At 45.9% G+C, this 23,118-nt stretch overlaps 1 protein-coding gene across 3 annotated transcripts in view; it reads left to right on the top strand.

Moving 5' to 3' along the window:
* Positions 1 to 23,118, top strand: part of LRRC4B (leucine rich repeat containing 4B) — a 249,544-nt gene that overhangs the window by 104,331 nt on the left and 122,095 nt on the right. For all 3 annotated transcript variants that reach the window (XM_068241551.1, XM_068241550.1, XM_068241552.1), the window contains one exon: positions 12,242 to 12,322. The gene's annotated coding sequence lies outside the window, so the exon portion shown is untranslated. The remainder of the gene's footprint in view (positions 1 to 12,241; positions 12,323 to 23,118) is intronic.

Below are 23,118 nucleotides of genomic sequence, written 5' to 3'. Positions count from 1 at the left end.
TAGACCTGTGTATGTACAGTGCCTAGCATACAAATAACTATGCTGTGTTTCTTTTTTTCTTTCTCTGCCTGAAAGAGTTAAAGGGGAACTGAAGAGAGAGGTATATGGAGGCTGTCATGTTTATTTCCTTTTAATCAATACCAGTTGCCTGGCAGCCCTGCTGGTTTATTTCTCTGTAGTAGTATCTGATTAAAACCAGAAACAAGCATGCAGCTAGTCTTGTCAGATCAGACTTATAAGTCTGAACCACTGAAACACCTGATCTGCTGCATGCTTGTTCAGGGGCTATGGCTAATAGTATTAGAGGCAGAGGATCAGCAGGGCTGCCAGGCAACTGGTATTTTCTAAAAGGAAATAAACATGACAGCCTCCATATACCTCTCTCTTCAGTTCCCCTTTAAATATCAGGTATGTAAGTGGCTGACTCAGTCCTGACAGGAAGTGACTACAGTGTGACCCTCACTGATGAGAAATTCCCCTTTTTTACCTCTTTCTTGCTCTCGGGAGCCATTTTCTGCCAGGAAAGTGTTTTATAGTTGGAATTTCTTATCAGTGAGGGTCACACTGTACTCACTTACTGTCTGAGTCAGGACTGAGTCAGCCACTTGCATACCTTATATTTAACTCTTTCATGACGAGAAAGAGAAAAAGTAACACAGCCTAGTTATTTGTGTGCTAGGCACTGTACATACACATGTCTATCTCATTATGGCAAATTTCAGTTTGGGTATCCTTTCCATTGGAAGAGGGCTAAGCCTAAATTTCCCAAAGCCTTGTTCCTAGGGGGCAATAAAAGCTTTCACTTGCTCCACAGGCCTGGTTTCCTTAACTCCATGGTACCTCTGATACGTGGTTCAGTGAATATAGATAATCCCCAACCAGCTCACAGTCATACATCTCTTCCCTCAACGGTATGAAAGATGTCAGGCCCCTGCAGAGTCCTTACAGTGGAGCAAACCCCACCTGTGTCCTTCTGTCTGCATCCTCCTAGGTGTCATTTCTTCATCGGTGCAGGACCACTCTTCATGGTGCACTGTCAGCATATAGAGGGTCAGTGTGGTTTGAATGATAAAACTACATCTTGTGATTCTGAATTCTTAGTGATATGCATGGCAAGGGGTGTGGTGGGGGCGTGGTTAGAGGTGTGGCAGGGGCGTGTTTTAAAGTGTTCCTTTTTCTCATCTCAAAAAGTTTGGAGGTATGATGTTTCCGCTCTCTCCACATCGCCAATAATAGCGTTAAAGGGATACTGTAGGGGGGTCAGGGGAAAATGAGTTGAACTTACCCGGGGCTTCTAATGGTCCCCCGCAGACATCCTGTTTTGGCGCAACCACTCACCGATGCTCCGGCCCCGCCTCCAGTTCACTTCTGGAATTTCTGACTTTAAAGTCTGAAAACCACTGCGCCTGCGTTGCCGTGTCCTCGATCCCGCTGATGTCACCAAGAGCGCACAGCGCAGGCCCAGTATGGTCTGTGTCTGCGCAGTACACTCCTGGTGACATCAGCGGGAGTGAGGACATGGCAACGCAGGCGAAGTGGTTTTCTGACTTTAAAGTCAGAAATTCCAGAAGTGAACTGGAGGCGGGGCCGGAGCATCGGTGAGTGGCTGCGCCAAAACAGGATGTCTGCGGGGGACCATTAGAAGCCCCGGGTAAGTTCAACTCATTTTCCCCCGACCCCCCTACAGTATCCCTTTAACTGTGTTAAGAGTTTGTTCACACTGGAGTAATGTGCTTTTATAAAAATTCCCAGTAGTATTGCATTAGCAAGAGCTTTTCAAATCACTAGTGCTAAAAAACACGGCGTTAGTACACGGTGTTCCCTGTCTGGCACTCTTCCACACAGGAAGTGACACGCACTTGCAGTCACTTCCTGCTTCGGGTATGCGGAAGTACACAGAAGGGTATTGTTAAATACATCGCAAGGGCAAACCTTTTAAAGACGCCATGTCGCCATAGACTAACATTACTTCTGGGCTGACGCAGATCGCCGCAGGTCCTGCACGATAACTTAGTTCTGTGCTAGCGTTAGAATGGGCACTTCCGGCGCAGCGTAATGCAACGTGGGAAATATGGACTTCCCCATAGGCTATCATAAGGCTGCGGTACCAATGAGGCAACTTGCCGCACTGCACTGCACAAGTGTGAAAGGCAGAACCGGGACAAGGTCCTCCAGCACCCAAGGCTGAGACACCAAAGTGTGCCTCTCCATACGTCCCACCCCAGCCGTCACACACTGATTGCTATTAGAGTAACCAGGGCCCCCAACATCCCCAACACCTTAATCTCTAGTTATCAGGCTTGCAGTCACTGCCATGTATCCCCTTTTCTTATTTCTCTCTGATTCGAACACAATAGGGCAGTGATCTGCAAACTTGGCTCTCCAGCTGTTAAGGAACTACAAGTCCCACAATGCATCGCGGGAGTCTGACAGCCACAATCATGATTCATAAAGGCAAATGCATTGTGGGACTTGTAGTTCCTTAACAGCTGGAGAGCCAAGTTTGCAGATCACTGCAATAGGGGAATGATTGCTGAGTGAGTTGTGCCCCCTCCTACACTGCGCCCTGAGGCTGGAGCCTCTCTTGCCCTGCCTCGGCCTGGCCCTGGTGAAAGGGCCCTAAGAGTGTGCTCTTATCTGAACTCCTGATGTCACTTTGCTTTGTCTTCCTGACTACTCTGTTGGAGTGGGCCGAACTCTGCTTGTTATTCTGAGATTGCACGATCTCTGATTTATCTGCCTGTCTGATCTCCTGTGTATGACCTCTGGCTTGTTATTGCTATGGACTTTGTTTATCCCTGCACAACGAACATCTGATTCCTGGTATTGACTCTCGGCTTGTTGGACTTTTGCTTAGTTAGTCTCTCTAGCACTTCAGTGGTTTCCATGGCCTAAGCTTGCATACTTTGCAGGTCCAGGGGGGAAACCAAATTCTCCCATTCAAGCGGGGGCTTACCTAATGGTGGTGCTTGTTAATATTTGTCCTTGAACAATTCCTTATAAAAGGATGCCTAGTTGTAAGCCCTGTGAGGTTCCGTACACAGAAGAATGTGGAACCATTGTTGGAGATGCTTCCGGCCGGCTGTTGGCATTCAGTAATCTGAAAGATATTTAGCATTTTTCTGTTTTCCCAGTTTTGAAATGTTTGCTAAGCTGCGTGTGCCACTTCCTTGTCTCGGCAGATGGGAGAGAACGTTGGCTGGTCTTGAGTGACAGAACTTATGTCAGAGATCTGCAGGCCTCAGTGTGGTGAGGGGGGGAACTTGCGGCATCTGTCATTAAGATTCTTCAGTGTTTGCATCTCTAGAAACAATGTTATTCTGACGTAACACACGTCTCAATGATAGAAATGATAGAAATGCTCTTTTAGCAGCTTTCAATTAGCAATAATTGAAATGCTGTATTCAGGATCAAGTCATAACGTATAGCTCCCAACTGTCCCTTTGTCTTAGAGACAGTCTTTCTTTGGGAACACAGTCCCTCTGGCGTCTGAGAGATTTCCCCCGCCAGGAGACCTGGACGCAGGATACAGCTGGTATGGCTATCCTGCTGCTGCACTAGTTCCTGGCGGCGTTAAATACTATTCCCCCTCCAGGTCCACGTGGATAGTGGGAAATGATATAATTCGGCTTGCAACTATTGCTGGAGGCTGAATTACTGTGTTTTAAAAGTAACTTCAGCTCCGTCTTCTGAAGGCACCGAAGTTACGCCCTGTGCGCTGCTATAGGAGTAATTTCTACTACGGTCTATGGTGGCTCCGTCTGCACCTAAGTCTCCAGCGCTGCATTTGCAGTGTTCGGTCCCTCTGTCCCTCCTTCTTCCTCATTTTTCAGGACTGGTGTTCAGATCTATGAAGGTAGCTGGACTGTGTATTGGTGAAGGGCTCTGCCTCTGACACACGAGTAAAGGCTTCGAATCTTGGCTCTTCCTGTTTAGTAAGCCAGCACCTATTCAGTAATGCAGCCTACTGAGCCGCCCCCTAGTGGCTGCAGCTCTGATGCTTTGAGTCTGCCAGGAGAAAAGCGCAATATAAATAATTTTCTGTGTCTTGTATATGTGTTTTTCTACTGAAAAATGTGTTTCATCGATTTTAACCACTTAACGACCAGCTAACACCGATAGGTGGCGGCTAGTCGTTTGTGGCTTTACATGGAAACGGCCGTTCGTTTGAGCGGCCGTTCCATGTCAGTTCATGGAGGGTGTCTTCATGAATAGCCTGCGAGCCTCGCAGGCTAACTGTAAACACGCGGGGAAGAAATCCCCGCTGTTTACATCAATATGGGGCTGCTGCGCAGCAGCGCCGTAAAGGAGATCGGCGATCCCCGGCCTCTGATTGGCCGGGGATCGCCGCCGTGTGATAGGCTGAAGCCTATCAGAGGCGGCGCAGGACGAATCTCTGTCCTGCGCCGCCCATTCAAGGAGAAGTAGGGAGGGGAGGGAGGGAGGAATCGCGCTGCGGAGGAGGGCTTTGAGGAGCCCCCCGCTCGGCCACACGGAGCAGCGGCGATCAGACCCCCCCAGCAGGTCATCCCCCTAGTGGGGAAAAAGGGGGGAAGTCTGATCGTCCTGCCATTAACACGATCTGTGCTGCAGGCTGGAGAGCCCACGCAGCACAGATCTGAGAGAAACAGCCCGGTCCTTAAGTGGTTAAACTTCATTCCCATCCTTTAAATTGATGAATTACTTATTTTCAAATGACCCAGGATAGAAAGGACCAGTGTGGTTTGAATTATAAAACATATTTTTCTTTATCTTTATGGTATGAATGCCTAGGGGTGTGACAGGGGCATGGCTTAAAGTGAACCTAAACCGGCCAATGGGAAAACAGTTTCACTTACCTGAGGCTTCGACCAGCCCTCCACAGCCGTGCTGTGCCCGCGCCAGTCCTCTACAATTCTCCATTCTCTCGCCGCGGCTTAGCTTCGTTTTTCACCGACTAGGAGTCGGTGGGCCACTGTGCCTGCTTGGCCCTCTCTCCACGCGTAGCTTCGCTCGCATTCCTGTCCGCAATAGAGTCCTGCTTGGTAAAAAACAAAACTTAGCCGTGGCGGGAGAATGGAGAATTGTAGAGGACTGAAGTGGGCACAGCACGGCTGCGGTGGGCTGGTCGAAGCCCAAGGTAAGTGAAACTCATTTTCCTTTGTTCGGTTTAGGTTCACTTTAAAGAGACCCTAAGCAGGATCCAAAAATGCCAAAATGAACTAACCTGGGGCTTCCTATAGCCCCTCGTAGTCTGTGAGGTCCCTTGGCGTCCTGTGGGCTCTTAGTTCTTCCACTGATGGCTCCGTCATGCGCAGCCCCTCCGTGTGCCTGCCCCACTTGCGTGCCCGTCTGCATAAGCATCCTGCGAATGCTCGGTTTTCTAAAGAATGAATCACCTCTGCGCAAAACGCTCACGGTGACGGGTGCAAGACAGGCTCGCAGAGGGGCCACGCATGCGCAGGTGCGCACGACTCCTGGTGAAGTCATGCTGCTACGGAGCAGCCCGCTAAAGAATGGAGGCAGCTGAATTTATGAAAGCAGAGACTGAGTAATGTCGGAGTAATGAGTGGACGGGTCAGTGAAGGAAGACAAGGTGCTCAGATGTTTTGAAGAATCAGCCATGGAGTAAAGATCAGGGTTGTGGTAATTCCTGCATAAGCCAGTGAGGTGTGGCGCTGGGGAGGGAGGAGTCAGGGAGGGACCAATTGTGAAAGTTATAAGCTTGTGATCTGAGAGGGGAAATGGAAAATTATTAAAGGTTGAAACAGAGCACAGTTGCGTAAAGACTAGGTCTAGAACATGCATCCATCTGAAAATGGCGCCTGTGAATAATGGCGCACAGTGTTGCCGCTAATCCATTTGCCGCTTATCGCTATTTAACGTTAAAGCCTTATTGTTATTTAGCGTTAAAGTCTTATCGTTATTTAGCGTTAACACACAGAACCCTCTCTGTACCTATCCCTATCCCCTAAACCCCCGGTGGTGCCTAACTCTAACCACCCCCCTGGTGGTGCCTAACCCTAACCACCCCCCTGGGTGTGTATATTGTACTGTAACTATACCTAACCCTACTCTCACACAGAACCCTCCCTGTACCTAACCCTAACCACCCCCTTGGTGGTGCCTAACCCTAAGACCCCCTGGTGGTGCCTAACCCTAAGACCCCCTCAGTAGTGCCTAACCCTAAGACCCCCCCCCCCAGTGGTGCCTAACCCTAACCTTGACAGTGTTACATTAAATCCATTCACCGTTTTGCAGTTAAATAACGTCTGCAGTTTGGCTTACGTAGGGCGCTATTGATAAATAACGTTAGTGTGTGCTACTATTGATAAATAACATTAGTGTGTGCCACTATTGATAAATAACGTTAGTGTGTGCCGTTTTTCTTCTTTTTTCCCTGTGTGCCATTATTATGCAGTACTAACGATAAATAGCGATAAGCGTATCTTTTTAATGCGGCGCCATTTTTATGCATAGGCGCTGTGCGCCATTATTCACTGATCCCCTAGAACATGGCCATCTTTGTGGGTGGACGTAGAGCACCACTATGAGAGGTCATACGAGGAGGTGAGGTAATATCTGTATAAAATTGTATCATTAGTGTGCACCTTTAGAAATGAACAGATCATGGATGGGGTGAACATCTTGTACTATAAGCTGCATAGAATGGGTTCTCCAAACAAATGTACATGTCCCCCCCCCCCAAAAAAAAAAGTACCATTCCCTACAACCCTAAACTAATGTGCCAGTCCCCTCCCTCCAATGTACCATGCCTCCCTGTGTACGTATTAGTACGCTACTGGTGAGCTGGGTGCAGCCCAAATCATTAAAGAGAATCTGTACTCCAATATTCTTACAATAAAAAGCATACCATTCTATTCATTATTTTCTCCTGTGCCCCTCTGTGCTGTTTCTGCCACTCTCTGCTGCAATCCTGGCTTGTAATTAACAGTTTTAGGCAGTGTTTACAAACAAACTAACCAGCTTCTAATAGGCTCAGCTAAGCATAGTGTGTGAGTCATTCAGAGTGTGCAGGGGGCCTGCAGAGGGTGTGTATCGCTTCTACCAATCACAAGCAGCCCTGCACATTCCACACAATCAAGCCTTAGCCCGACAAACAGGACAGAGGAAAGATACATTGATTTATTACAGAGACAGTGCAGTTAGGAAAGACTGCAGTAAGCCAGAGCAGATTAGAACAGGCATAGGAACTTATAGGATAGAAGAACTAAGGCTGAAAAATTTGTTACAGAGTCTCTTTAAAGTGGATCCGAGATAAACTTTAACTCATTGCATAATTGTGCCCCTTACATATAGTTTATAGGACATTCCTCAAGCCAAATACTTTTTTTTTGTTTTAATACTCTGGATAGTGTAATGGTTAAGGGCTTTGCCTCTGGCACAGGAGACCAGGGATTCGAATCTCAGCTCTGCCTGTTCAGTAAGCCATCACCTATTCAGTAGGATAACTTAGGCAAGTCTCCCTAACACTGCTACTGCCTATAGAGCGCTTCCTAGTGGCTGCTGCTCTGGCGCTTTGAGTCCGTCAGAAGAAAAGCGCAATATAAATGTTATTTGTCTTGTCTTGTCTAATTCCCTATAAGCTAAACAAGCCTCGTCCACAGCTCCTCCAGCGCCCAGGCATTCTGAGTCCCATGTAGTAAGTGCTCATGGAAGCTCAGTCTGGGGAGGAGGAGGCTTTTCCCCGAAGGAGCAGGAGGAGGCGGCATTGCCGAGCCAGAGATTTCAGAGGCAAGGGGGCAGAGAGGGGAGGAGAGACGGGTGGAGTTTTTACAGGCTGAGGGGTGGAGATGCAGAGCAGCTCGTCTGTGTAATAATCACAAGCAGAATATGGCTGCTCTCATTTGATTACAGGAAGAAATAATAATACTGTTGAAGCTGTTTGCAGCTAGATTTGCTGTGTAACTATCTAAACGTTAAATAAGATATGTAGACAAGTTAATTGTTATATCTAGTTTTTCATCTCGGATCCACTTTAAATACTCTTCACCCTATGAGTCATAGCAACTAGGAGAGAATAGTAATTCAGAACCCCGAATTACCCTTACATGCCCAGTGCAGTATAACATTACCACTATGGCGAGGCCTAGTTTTGGCGCTCGATGACGAGTCCCAAAACCACCTGCTTCATCCTCCCCAACCAATGAACCCCCTAACAGATGAATTAGTCCTCCCTCCCTCGATAAAAATGTACCATTCCCCAATCCCTCTAATCCAATATACCAGTCCACCCCAAAACAATTAACCAGAGTGTTCTCCCCCCACAACCCCGGTGGGACCCCGGTGCTAACAGTCACCCATTTTGAATATGATCCATTGACCACAACTCTTTGCTTTCTGTCCACTCGCCAGTTCCTTTTCCACATACTTAATTCATGTACCTGGTTAATTTGGTTACTTTGAACTGTGCTTTTTCCAGCATGTATTGGTTCTGGATTCATTTCTTGCCCCTGAAGTGAGATCTGTTCTTTGTGCCATCTTTTCTTTCTCTTGCACACTAAGTACTCAGATTTGTCCAATCTGCTAAAGACTATTAATAATAAATCGGTTAACTCTCGCCCCATTTCCAGAGCTCTCAGAATGAGTAATTCAATGTGAATCTGTGAGGGCAAAGTCATTGGAAATTCTTTCATGTCTCTTCATCCCATTACTGATCCACAAGAGAATTATCTGCAGAACTCTTCACGGAACTTTGTCAAGACACACTACAACGATGTGTCAGACTTTTCTACCAATACTTTGTTTCTATTCTCAGCAAACTTTGTGGAAATACCATATCTTCTCGAGTATAAGCCGGCCCGATATAACCTGACCCCCCCAACATTTACCTAAAAAACCTGGAAAAATGATTAAATCGAGTAAAAGACGAGAGCAGGAAATGCAGACGTCTGTGTGTCCCCTCTACCATGTGCAGATTACTGTTGCCCCCCTTTTTTCCCTTTCTTGTGATTTAGATAGTCGCATGACGCTGTATTCTCCCCCCTCCCCTCCCCCCCCTCATAAACAGTGAGCTGTTTGGCTTGCTTTATGCCGTGGTGGCAGTTTTAGATGCCTCTCAGTTGCAGTTTCTCACAGCTATGATCCCTGCAGTGGCGCTCGTGATGAGAAGCACCACTAGAGGGTAAACGGTACTAGGAGAAGAAACACAGAGACAACGGGAGCCCAAATTGTGCAGTATGTCACAGACATGAATGGGTAGGTATAGTTGTTCAAAAAAGGGAATACTCACAAAGGTGGGTTGCACACAGGGCAACCGACCACTTAAAGCAGGTGGAGTGTCTTATACCCGACTCCACTCAGGTAAGCCAGCAATCCTGGAGACGTTGCTCTCTTGTTGAAAAACCTCATGCACTCTAAAACTGTGAGGTGGTGTGGGTTCCACCTCAGGTTAGGTGTATGGGACTCCCCTCACCAACCCGTGGGGGGGGGGTATAACACAGAAGGGGGTAAAGAGGCACCCAATGAAGTGTAAAAGGTTTAAAAACACACTTAAAACTAAAGATTGAGGTGGCTTACCTCATAGAAGACAACTCACTTATGCTGGGAATACACGTTAAGTTTTTACTTTAGATAGATGGGTTCGATAGATAAATTCCAACCTGTTGGATCTGGTCGATTCTACTTTCGTTTCGATTCTCCTCATTCAAGTGAATGTAATTGATAAGAAAAGATAAGGAATCGAGAGGGGAATCGAGCAGTGAATCGAGAGTAGAATCGATCGAAAGCGAAAACGACGGCAAAAACGAAGGCAAAAACGCATCGTGTATTCCCAGCATAAGAGAAGAAAATATTTATTAACAAGCACAGGCAACGCGTTTCGTGGAATCTCACCCACTTCCTCAGGCCAAATAAAGTGCTAATGCAATCTAACAGCCGTGTTCGGGGCGAGTGTTTGCCAGTACTATCTGAGAAAAGAACTGTATCTCTGAAACGCCGTGCGTCATGGTGACCCAGCCACACTGATTGATGCTTGTTATGGATTTTAAAGAGCTTTAAAATAAAACTGATTTTAGACGGTGCAGATCCTGAGATCTTGCCTGAGGACAGTCAGTGACATGACTGTGTACTCTGTAAAGTGCTGCAGACGATGTCAGAGCTATATAAATACATAATAATATGGTAGGATAATAGGCTATGACTATGGTAGGGATTTGATTGTGAGCTCCTCTGAGGCGAGTCAGGTAAAATCGGAACCATGTGGCTGCCAAGCTTTGGACTCCACCATAGTCCACAATGTAAATTACGGCTATAATTCACATTGTGCACCTGCAAAAGGTGAAGCCCAAATTACTAATTATCAAAACTGCGTAAATATGCCGCCAGCTGGAGGCCTAATTGTGTCTTTCCCCACTGAACTATGGTTTGAAAGGGGAACAGTAATTAATGCTGTCGGGAAATTTTCCACAGCAGAGTGAGACATTTTTTTGCTTGCCCCCAAATTTCCCTGCACCTTCATTACATTTATACCCTCTGAGGACAGTCAGTGACATGACTATATACTCAGTAAAGTGCTGCAGAAGATGCCAATGCTATATAAATGCATATTAATAATATGGTAGGACATTAGACTATGACTATGGTAGGATTAGATTGTGAGCTCCTCTGAGGACAGTCAGAGACATGACTATGTATTCTCTACAGTGCTGCAGAAGATGTCAGTGCTATATAGGTAGATAATAATAATATGGGAGGATATTAATTAGACTATGACTATGGTAGGATTAGATTGTGAGCTTCTCTGAGGGCAGCCAGTGACATAACTATGTACTATGTGCTGCAGAAGATATCAGTGCTATGTAATAATATGTTAGGACATTAGACTACGACTGTGATAGGGATTAGATTGTGAGCTCCGCTGACAACATTCAGTGACATCACTATGTACTCTGTAAAGTACTACAGAACATGTTAGTGCTATATAAATACATACTAATAATATGGTAGGACAATATACTATGACTATGGTAAGATTAGATATTGATCTCCTCTGAGGTCCTCTGAGGACAGTCAGTGACATGGCTCTGTACTCTGTAAAGTGCTGCAGAAGATTTCAGTGCTATAAAAATACATAGTAATAATGTGGTAGGACATTAGACTATGACTTTGGTAGGATTAAATTGTGAGCTCCTCTGAGGACAGTCAATGACATGACTATGTACTCTGTAAAGTGCTGCAGAAGATGTCGGCACTATATGAATACACTAATAACATGGTAGGACATTAGACTATGGCAGGATTGGATTGTGAGCTCCTCTGAGGACAGTCAGTGACATGACTGTACTCTGTAATGTGCTGCAGAAGATGTCATTGCGATATAAATACGTAAGATAAATGCTGTGTGTTAAGATTCTGCTCTCTCAGATATCTGCTGTTGTAAGAAATAGACGTTCTTAGCAAAATGAGGCTTTAGCTATTTTAAGTGGGCAAAGAGATCTGGAGTTTGCAATAACTATTATTAGCCTCACTATTCTGTCTGTAGCTAAATTAAAATAGTCTGAGCAGACAGAACACAACAATAGTACAAGTTCCTGACAAGGACAAGAAGCTGATAAAGGGCATGTGCAGTGAGTCGGCTATGCCAGGAGGTCCAGTTGTCGAGGGTTGGTACATAACATTGATATTGATCGATGAACAAGCTGATGGAGATGATGAAAGCGACCATTTCCTGAGTTTTCTGATGTGAAGTGTTTGTGGAGGACAGACTAGAGATAATTCTAATCCTGACCTAAACCTTTGAATAAAATAGTCAGCAAAAATGGTCCTTGTGTGAAAAGTTGTCTGTCTGTAGACTGACTGCACCGATACTTGTCACACAACGTGCCGTAATTGCTTATGGTAAGGGTTAAGGCGAGGGCTAGTGTTATGGCGAGGGTTAGGGTGACAGTTAGGGTCCGGGTTAGGATGATGGCTAGGGCTAGGGTGAGGATTAGTGCTAGGGTTAGGGTGATGGTTAGAGTAAGGGTTACGGCTATAGTGAGGGTAAGGGCTAGGGCTAGCTTTAGGGTGAGGGTTAATGCTAGGGTTAGGTTGATGTTTAGGGCTATGGTTAGTGTGAGGGTTGGGGTGAGGGATAGGGTTAGTGCTAAGCTACGCTGTAATGTTCCTTTTAGTTCATTTTCACACAGAAGGTTTCATCTTCCTGGAAGTTGTTTCCTGTAGATAATTTCCTGCCCAAATTCTGTGCTATGAGGCAGCTAGTTGTCATTCTGGAGACTTAACAATTTCTGTTCTATTACAGGAAATGCATTTATGATCCGTGAAGGAAAAAGAAGAGGATGAGATTGTGAAGATAAGAACTGCAAAACAAGAAGTTGCCAGGGTGAGTCAAACTAAACTAGCAGAACCAGAACCAAACTAGCAGAGCCAAACTACCAGAACAGAACTAGCTGAACCAATCTACCAGAACAGAACTAGGAGGACCAATCTACCACAACAGAACTAGCAGAACTAATCTACCAGAACAGAACTAGCAGGACCAATCTACCAGAACGGAACTAGCAGAAACAGAGGCAATCTACCAGAACCAGATCAAAACTAGCAGAACCAGAAACCGAACCTATCTAGCAGAACCAAGTCAGGGATTGTCGGAATATTGAGGAAATTATACATTTCACATGAAATGTATTATTACTTATTAATGTAATGTTGACTACAGCTAACCTCCACATTAGACAAGAGTAACGACTAATCTCTATGCTAGACAAAAGTACCAACTAGCCTCCATGCTAGACAGGCGTACTGAGTAGCCTCTGTGCTAGACAAGAGTACCAGCTAGCCTCCATGCTCCAAGCCTCCAAGAGTATGGAGTAGCCTTCATGCTAGACAAGAGTACCGGCTAGCCTCTGTGCTAGACAGGAGTGCCAGCTAGCCTCCATGCTAGACAGGAGTGCCAGCTAGCCTCCATGCTAGACAAGAATACTAGCTAGCCTCTGTGCTAGTCAAGAGTACTGGTTAAGCTCGATGCTAGACAAAAGTACCTGTTAGTAGTGATGAGCAGAAATTACGCCTCTGCGTAATTCGCAAATAGGCCTCGTAATCGTAATGCGAAATTTTGTGGAAAATCGTAATACATTTTGTATGTAATTATTCGTAATGTTGCGTAATTTTTTGCATTATTTTCACCTAAACGTGTGCCGACTTTAGCAGTTAATAGCAAAGATCCATACATGCTATTGCTATTAAAACGGCTACATATGTTAAAGGGAACCAGAAATGGGGACATGAAAAAGTTTTTATACATACCTGAGGTTTCCTCCAGCCCCATACGCTCTGATCGATCCCACGCCGCCATCCTCCGCTGCCCGCACCTACGAGAAACGGGTCCCGCCACTGACGTCATTGGAGCCGGGCTACGCAGGAGAAGTGCGCCCTCTACGTATCTCTCCAGCGGCTGCTGCAGAGATACGCAAACAGCGCACTTCCCTTACGCTTAGACTGGCTCCGACTGACGGCAGAGCGGGGTCCCGGTTCTCATAGCTGCGGGCAGCGGAGGACGGCGGCGTGGAATCGATCAGAGCATGTGGGGCTGGAGGAAGCCCCAGGTATGTATACAATCTTTTTCATGTTCATCTATGGTTCCCTTTAAGGAGATAAGTGGGTACCTGGCAAAAAAAAACAAAGACCGTGTAATTTTTGAGAAAATTGATTTTAAAAATGCAAAGAAAAATTATTTTTAAACTAATTTTTCAGAGTTTAAAAAAACCTTTTTTATTTTTAAAATTGATTTTCTCAAAAACTACAAGGTTTTTTTGAAAAATGTTGTTTTGCCTTGTACCCACTATTCTCCTTAACCCCCTTGGCGGTATGAAGAATACCGCCAGGGGGAAGCGCAGCAGTTTTTTTTAATTTTTTTTTTTTTTAATCATGTAGCGAGCCGAGGGCTCGCTACATGATAGCCGCTGCTCAGCGGCATCCCCCCGCCCGCTTCGATCGCCTTCGGCGATCACCGATCAGGAAATCCCGTTCAAAGAACGGGATTTCCTGGCGGGATGACGTCACCGACGTCAGCGACGTCGGGACGTCATTGGGAGACCCGATCCACCCCTCGGCGCTGCCTGGCACTGATTGGCCAGGCAGCGCTCGGGGTCTGGGGGGGGGGGGGGCGCGCGCCGCACCGGATAGCGGCGATCGGGCGCGCGGCGGCGGCGATCGGGGTGCTGGCGCAGCTAGCAAAGTGCTAGCTGCGTCCAGCAAAAAAAAAAAATTATGTAAATCGGCCCAGCAGGGCCTGAGCGGCACCCTCCGGCGGCTTACCCCGTGTCACACACGGGGTTACCGCCAACAATTTTGGTGACAATAGCATGTATGGCGGCTTTGCTTTTCACCGCTAAAATCGGCACAAAATTACACAAAAATGTATGCGAAATTACAAATGATTATACAGAATCAATTGAATTGACAATTTGTAATTACTTGTAGGCATAATTGTGAAAATGTACGTGAAATTTTACGTAATTGTAATTAACTGATCATCACTGCCGATTAGCCTATATGCTAGGCAGGGGTGCCGGCTAGCCCCCATGCTAGACAATTGCAAAATTGTAATGCAAAAAATGTAATAATTTTGTACGTAACTACAATCATGTTCCGTAATTTTGAGATTGTGTGTAATTATTCTAAAAATTGAATCTTTGGGAACAAGTCAAAAACATTTTTTTCAGTCGGTGGGGAGGGTCGCAGGGATTGCGTATCCATTACTATGAAAGTCTACGTTGTGTCAGAAAGTAACATACAAGTGATACTCGAAAAATTAGAATATTGTGCAAAAGTACATTTATTTCAGTAATTCAACTTGGTGGAGCGCAAGTAGATTCCGACCTGGCGAGGTCAGCATCTCTACACCGGAGGGGACCGGGACCTACCAGAGCTGCAGCTAGGACACAGAACGGCTGCCAGGGGCTGGAGGAAGCCCAGGTAAGTGAATATTTAATTTTTAGTCTTCCTGGCCCTTCCCTTAAGGGCCTGTACGCACTGAAAAACGCAGGCAAAAACGCAAGCGCATGCGTTTTTAAAGTGCCTGTAGTTTTAAAAACGCATGCGCTTTTGCCTGCGTTTTTTGTGCGTTTGCGTTTTTCTTGTAATTGCTGATTGGCTAAAGAATCCTTTGTTTTTTTTCTAGTTTACATTTCAACAGGAATCAGGACATTGCAGAGTCTTCTGGGATACTGACTTCTGAAAAACGCAGGCAAAAACGCAGGCACTGCGTTTGCGTTTTTTTAAAAACGCATCGCACCAGTGTGTACAAGTCATCACGATTTTCATTCTTTTTCAAAAGACCTTGCGAAACGCAACGCAAGCGCAGCAGTGTGTACAGGCCCTTAAAAGGTGAAACTAAGGGTGCCCATACACGGTACATTACACGGTGCAATAAAAAAATGTTCGATTTTCCTGTTTATTCGACCAAAACGATCAAATTGAATGAAAGTCGAAAAAGAACCTTTTTTTCGATAAAGAAAAATGAACGATTATCCCACGTTTTCAATGAAAATCCGATCGAACGTGTTGGAAATTAAATCTTTATATTCCATCTAACGGAATACTCGAACAAAATTATCTAATCCCCCCCAAAATGAAAAAATTGTACCATGTATGGGCACCACAGTACATGAAATAGACGCATTTCATGCAAAGCGAGATATCTCAAGTCTGCATTTGTTATAATTTTGATGATGAAGGATTACAGCTTATGAAAACCCCAACATCAAAATCTCAGACCATTAGAATATTGTGAAAAGGTTCAATATTCTCGGCTCAAAGTGTCAGACTCTAATCAGCTCATTCATCCAAAACACCTGCAAAAATGATTCTATTTTATATATTAGTTTTGCCTTTTAAATTGAATGACTGAAATAAATGAACTTTTGCACGATATTCAAATTTTTTGAGTTTCACTTGAAGACAACCACAATGTACAATTTCCAATAGGTCGGGCCAAGAATTGGTCTTACCTGGGGCTTTCTCCACCCCCCCCCCCCCCCCCGTAACCCACAATGTCCCTCAATGTACTCTGGGTCCCCTCTGTAGTCCCGCTGGTGGCTTCATAAACCTGGCTGAAGTTGCGCATGCGCTGTGTCCAGGCACCCGGGCATCATCACGTCCAATCGCCAAAAGGGTCCTGCACAGTTCAGTCTTTTGAGTATCGTGCGTGCGCAGGACCCTTAAGGCAATAGGTATGATGACGCGCCGGGTGCCTGGACACATGTGCGACTTTGTCCAAAGTCGTGCAGAGGACACTGAGGGACCTCTCAGGCTACGGGAGGTGGGGGGAAGCCCCAGGTAGGTCCAGATTTGCTTTCTTTTGTATACCTCTGTTCAGTGTCCCTTTGCTAAACACTGTCACGGTTGAGGGGTTGCTTGTAGCATGTGCTCTGTTTCCAGGGTCAGAAATGGATGAAGGCATCGGGTTTCTTCACCTCTAGCCTCTAGGACAGTGATGGCTAACCTTGACACTCCAGCTGTGGTGGAACTACAAGACCCATGAGGCATTGCAATACCCTGACAGCTCTAAGCATAACTCGGGGTGGCAGAAGTACGATGGGATTTGTAGTTTTGTCACAGCTGGAGTGCCAAGGTTAGCCATCACTGCTCTAGGATATTATGCTGAATGGTCTTCAGGCACTGAAACATGAACAACAATACATGTGTGCTGAGTGATGAAGATCATGTTATGACGTCTAGAAAGAAGCATGGCAGTGTCAGTATGAAGTCGTCACACCTCTGCTCTTTGCTGTCCTCTGAGCAGCATTTATCTTACATACAGTCACATTCACAGCTCCAAGGAGAGATCTTGTGCGTTCCTTCTCTATGCTATATCTTGTCTTCTCATGTGTCAGCAGCTCTTCTCAGCTGAAGGTTCTATTCTAGTGTCTTATGTGAAAGCTCCAGCCTCTGCTGGGAGGGACAAGGGTGGCCACCGTGTTCTGTCTGGAATGGCAATGACTTGTAATGATCTGCTGCAGAAGACAGAGCTGCACAAGCTCATTACATGGCCAGTGTCTCCTAAGGAGATGCAAGATCGATCGGAGCTGCTCAGCGGGCAAAGTTGTAATTAAGAATGTAGAATCATGGTCTCTCTCACTTCATACAAGGTCATCTCAATGATTCCACCGGGTCCATTTACATAACGGTATCTGTGTGATAGAACATTGCATTCTAGCTGCACCATCAGTCACAGCTATAATAAAAGCTCATTCTGAAGGACCAGAATATGAGATCACAATGGCCCAGGCCTTGGTGCGTGCAGCACTGCCCACACAAGGAAGCCCTGCCCACTCGGGGAAGCCCCGCCTGCACAAGGAAGCCCCACACATACTGTATATAACATTATCATGCAGTGTTTGTGCATAAAACCGTCCCACTTCTGCTAACATTAACACAACGAATGTTGATTGAGTTATTACCCTTAGCAACGATACACAGTTTTCGGGCACAGTTTTCAAAACTGTAAGTCTTTTCTTAAGAACATGGCATCAGAAGAAGAAGCTAGTGAGGTAGCTTTGTAAATCTCATTTAAAAGGTATTTTCTGCATTAACATTTTTTGGTTTGATGCTGACAGTTCTCTTCCACAACCTCTAGCTGTTTGAACACTTAAAGGACACCCGAAGTGAAAATAAACGAATGACATAAACAGTTGTATCTATCTTCCATCTCCTAAAAATGACTTTTTAAGATATTCCACAGTTTTATTTTATGTTTAAATCTACTTTTTCAGTTTTAACTGTTTCATTGTTTTTTTATCAATGACACATTCATTGAAGTATGCCTGAGCTAAAATCTATGAACTATTCATCCTTTTTATCTTTTTCCTGCTCTCAGAAGCCATTTTCTGTTAGGAAAGTTTTTTATAGTTTGGAATTTCTTATCAGTGAGGGTCACACTGTAGTCACTACCTGTCTGAGTCAGGACCTACACACCTGATATTTAACTCTTTCAGGCAGAGAAAGAAAAAAAGGAACACAGCATAGTTATTAGTGTGCTAGGCACTGTACATAGCAATGTCTATCTCATCATGTCACACGTCACTTTGGGTATCCTTTAAGACCCATTCATATGCCTGACTAAAGTTGGCCAAAGCCACCGATAACGACTGCCAAATGGGGGGAGCGGTGGGCATGAGGAAGGCTGCCTATACATGCCTGCTCCCTCAGTCCCTCAAAGTGCAATGGGGAGCGTGCGGCCGGACTGCGTCTGGGCCAACGGACTCCGACTGGAGGATTTTTCAGGGCCAGGAGACGGAGGAGGATGGCAAGGGAGCGATTAGCCTGGAATGGGCTGGAGGAATCCCCCAGCTGCCTAAATAATGTAGCAAGCAGCGCCACTTAGGCCTCCGATCAGCCAGCGACCAGTGAGAAGCGGGCGTATGGTACCCCCGTTGACACCGCACTGCATATGCGGAAGTGACTTATGACGTTACTTCCGCATAGCAGTGCGGTGTCTGCGAGGTACTAGCGCCCTTTTGTCACTGGTCGCCAGCTGATCATAACGCTGCCTGTTACATGATAGGCAGTGGGGACACAGCAGGCGGACTCAAGGAGTTAGCGGTGGCGGCACAGGACGAGGGCAGGCATGGCACCCGAGCCCTGCCTACTCCCTTGAAGATACGTGTCTGCTCTGCTAGGCAGCCGCTGGTTTGTTTGGCCGGCGCGGGGGGGGGGGGGGGGGGGGGTTGGCGGCTGACCCCTCTTGCCCTATGCTGGAGGTGCTCACGTCAGGGGTATAACTAGTAGTGAGAATCAGCCCCTGTGATCACAACCGGGATCAGAGCTGTGGGGTCCCCCAACTACTAACCTTCCCTTCCTCCGATACAGGGGACTATGCTTCAATTCAGGGGTTTTTATGGCTACACTTGTTATGGGTGTGAAGCTCCTGATGGCCACACTTGTATATGACCCTTGTGAGATCTGCCCCAAGGCCGTGAAGGGCCCCAAGGAGCGGCAATAGGTGTGTGAACTTTGGGGGGCCCCACAAATTGTAGATACGCCACTGCCCTATGATCCTTTACATCAGTGGAATAAACATGCGGTATGACTGAAAACAGGTTTGCGAAGCACAGATTGCTTCACCCATGGAGTGTAACACTGACTGACCTTTTGCATGACTATAAAGTGACGCCTTAAGCAATGCCTAGCAATAACCCAGTCAATTAGTACTTCTAATTTTAGCTCATGTCACAGCTATAGCACTGAGCACACACAAAGGGTCTTGTTTTACTGAAATGTATTACGTTGCAGCTGTACATTTCATCATCAGTACAAGCAAAAAGCTGGGGTTCAAAAATGACTAATGTTTCACCAAGAACTTGGGTCTTGAAATTGGCAAGTGAATAAGATGCTGCAGACCACAGAAAAGTGATATCGGTGGGGAAGGTCTAAAAAGAGTGATATAGATGGGGAACGTCAATCTAGAAGCATGTATCCCTTACAGAATACAAAAAAAGACTTTAACTAAAATATTCAGCTTAATTTATGGATCCCACCCACTTCTGTAGGTATCAGCGCAACCAGAAGGAAGTATCCTGAACATATGATCACCTCAGGTGACTAGAGGGCACTCAAGGGATGGGAGAGACTTACAGGACATGGACAGAGATCACCATGTTTGGAAATGATTCTGTTTGATGTCATCCAGAAGTTCAAAGTACAACCCACTCTAAATTGTCACAGCTAAATAGAGGAATATAGGAGAAGTCCTCAAAAGAATAGCCTAGTTCTGGTTCTCTCCTTCTCCCAGCCAATGTGGTCAGTGACTTCCTCCCTTTCCCCTTCTCCATGTATATGATCGGGCAGTGATGTCCATTCCCCCTCCTTAAAGTTGCAGGAAACAGGAAGGAGGCAGAACTTGCAGGGACCAGAAAGGGGTCAGACATTGTATGGACCAGGAAGGGGGCGGAACTTGCACGAGCCAAGAAGGTGATGGAACTTGCAGGAGCCAGGAAGGTGGCAGAACTTGCAGGAACCAGGAAGGGGCAGAAATAGCAGATTCCAGGAAGGGGCAGAAATTGCAGCAATCGTCAAGGGGGTAGAACTTGCAGGGACCAGGGAGGGGCAGTACTTGCAGGAACCAGGGAGAGGCAGAACTTGCAGGAACCAGGAAATGGCAGAACTTGCAGGAACCAAGAATTGGGTAGACGTTGCAAAGACCAGGAAGGGGGTAGAACTTGCAGGGGGTAGGAAGGAAGTAGAACGTGTAGGAACAAGGAAGGGGGGTGAACTTGCAGGGACCTTTAAGGGGGCAAAACTTGCAGGAGCCAGTAAAAGTTAGAACTTGCAGGAACTAGGAAGGGGTTGACATTTTAGGGACCAGCAAGGGGGCAGAACTTGCAGGAATCAGGAAGGGGGCAAAACTTGCATGGGCCAGGAAAGGGCAAAACTTGCAGGGACCAGGAAGGGGGCAGAAGTTGCAGGGACAAAGAAAGGGGCAGAACTTGCAGGGTTCAGGAAGGGGGTAGAACTTGCAGGTGCCAGGAAGGGAGTAGAATTTGCAGGGACCAGTAAGATGACAGAACTTGCAGGGACCAGTAAGATGACAGAACTTGCAGGAACTAGGAAGGTGCAGACAGACATTGTAGGGACCAGGAGGAAGGGGGCAGAATTTGCAGCGATCAGGAAGGGGGCAGAACGTGCAGGAACCAGAAATGGGGCAGAAGTTATAGAACCAGTAGGTCAGAACGTGGCCACCGTCACACATTGAACCTGGCATTGACGGGGGACATCATTCATAAGCCTACCAATTGAGTAAGTGATAAGGAGGAATGGCACTAGCGTCTGATAATATCAATGTGATGATTTAGTGATTAGGGAGGACGAGGCCAACGATATACTTATTTTAGCTGAGATCTCTTCACATAATGAGAAGATGGGAAGTGAAAAGGTTGCACCCACGGGGCCTCTATGCTCACTGGAACAGAATGATATTCTTGCCTAGAAACCAAATCTCTGTGCACCATATACCAGGAATTTCATCCTTGGAGTAACTTAACCGGATGGAGGATTTTTATGCCGTTTCTTTGCTTATTTGTATTCTGCATTTGAAAAGGTGTAATGTAAAGTATTAAACAGCCTGCTATATTATGAATATTAATGGCTCATATATATTATTTAACATTTGGGCTGCTAGCTAAATGGTGTCTATGTGGCCGGTGGAAGCACAACTGATGTAGTGTAGGGTTATGTAACTTCTCACCACAAACACTTCCACCTCGTTCCTCTCCTGCACCTCTCAGAGACCCATCCATAATTCAGGACATTTCCGCATCTTCTGCATCCTTATTCTTCATGGATTCTATACGGTTTTCAAGCTTTGACTAATGGAAAGATGTTTATTATTGAGAATTGTTTCTTGTGCGGTATAATATCTGAAGGACCAGTGATAGGGTTAGGATCTAGTTTGCTAGAGGCAGAGGCGGGAAAAGATCCTCCAGCACCCAAGGCTGAGACACCAATGTGCGCCCCTCCATCCCTGCCACCCCAGCCGTCACACACTGATTGCTATTAGACTAAGAGGTGCCACAGGGCCCACAACCTCCCAAACACCTTAATATCTAGTTATCTGGCTTGCAGTCACTGCTATGTATCCCCTTTTCTTATTTCTTTCTGCTTCAAACACAATTAGGAATGACAGCTGAATGAGTTGTGTGCCCCCTCCTACACTGCGCCCTGAGGCTGGAGCCTCTCCAGCCTATGCCTCGGCCCGGCCCTGGCTAGAGGGTTAGGATCTGGTGTGCCGAAAAACTTCCAGGCTCCTTTTTTTTTACTGCACCGTGACTTGTCATCCAGCACGTTTATTATTGTTTACTAGTGGACACACCGTGGTGGTGAAATACGCAAACCAGCAATCATAGCCAGCAGGTGGCATCTGCAATCTAATTTCAATCTAAGCCAAGACATTGGCTTATACCAGCTGCACTAATCCCCCCCTTTCATCAGCAAGTTCTTCCTGAGTCATGCTCCTTGTACAGTGTAGCCTTTAGAAATCCATGTAGACAATGGGGGTGAAAAAAAATCTAAAACCTAGTCTAAGTTGCAGGCCAAATCGTTTATTAAGATTTAACATTTATTGAACGGTTGCCAACTAAGTGGCATAACTATAATTCACCCCATGGGACCTACCCTAGCCCTGTCCATTGTCAGGCTTGTGTGGTCAATAACCACAGTTCAGACTGTATGCCCATATGACTGACCCAGAGCCCAGCCCATAACACCTGCGCAAGCTCCTGCCTAACACAATACTGCAATACACCCTGCAGGTAGATGTAGCATACAGCGAGGAGAACGCCAGCGCATACCACTAAGGCTGCATCTGAAATGACCACCAGCTCAGTGTGCAGCACCTAAATAGATTTTCCGCACACTTTGCATTCACTCAGATGCAAATCATATGCAAATCTGCTACTACTTGTACTTGATGTATCATACAGTCTGACTGGTAATGAATCCACCAGGCAGGACCTGCTAATTCTTGACATTGCAATATGGGCTCAGTGAATATATATATATATATATATATATATATATATATATATATATATATATATATATATATACATACAGGGAGTGCAGAATTATTAGGCAAATGAGTATTTTGACCACATCATCCTCTTTATGCATGTTGTCTTACTCCAAGCTGTATAGGCTTGAAAGCCTACTACCAATTAAGCATATTAGGTGATGTGCATCTCTGTAATGAGAAGGGGTGTGGTCTAATGACATCAACACCCGATATTAGGTGTGCATAATTATTAGGCAACTTCCTTTCCTTTGGCAAAATGGGTCAAAAGAAGGACTTGACAGGCTCAGAAAAGTCAAAAATAGTGAGATATCTTGCAGAGGGATGCAGCACTCTTAAAATTGCAAAGCTTCTGAAGCGTGATCATCGAACAATCAAGTGTTTCATTCAAAATAGTCAACACAGTCGCAAGAAGCGTGTGGAAAAACCAAGGCGCAAAATAACTGCCCATGAACTGAGAAAAGTCAAGCGTGAAGATGCCACTTGCCACCAGTTTGGCCATATTTCAGAGCTGCAACATCACCGACTCAGACGCCAGCAAGGTGGAGGTGGAGTACTGGTTTGCGCTGGTATCATCAAAGATGAGCTTGTGGGGCCTTTTCGGGTTGAGG

This window comes from Hyperolius riggenbachi, chromosome 6, assembly GCF_040937935.1.
Source record: "Hyperolius riggenbachi isolate aHypRig1 chromosome 6, aHypRig1.pri, whole genome shotgun sequence".
NCBI lineage: Eukaryota > Metazoa > Chordata > Amphibia > Anura > Hyperoliidae > Hyperolius > Hyperolius riggenbachi.
This window is presented reverse-complemented; position numbering and strand designations above follow the sequence as displayed.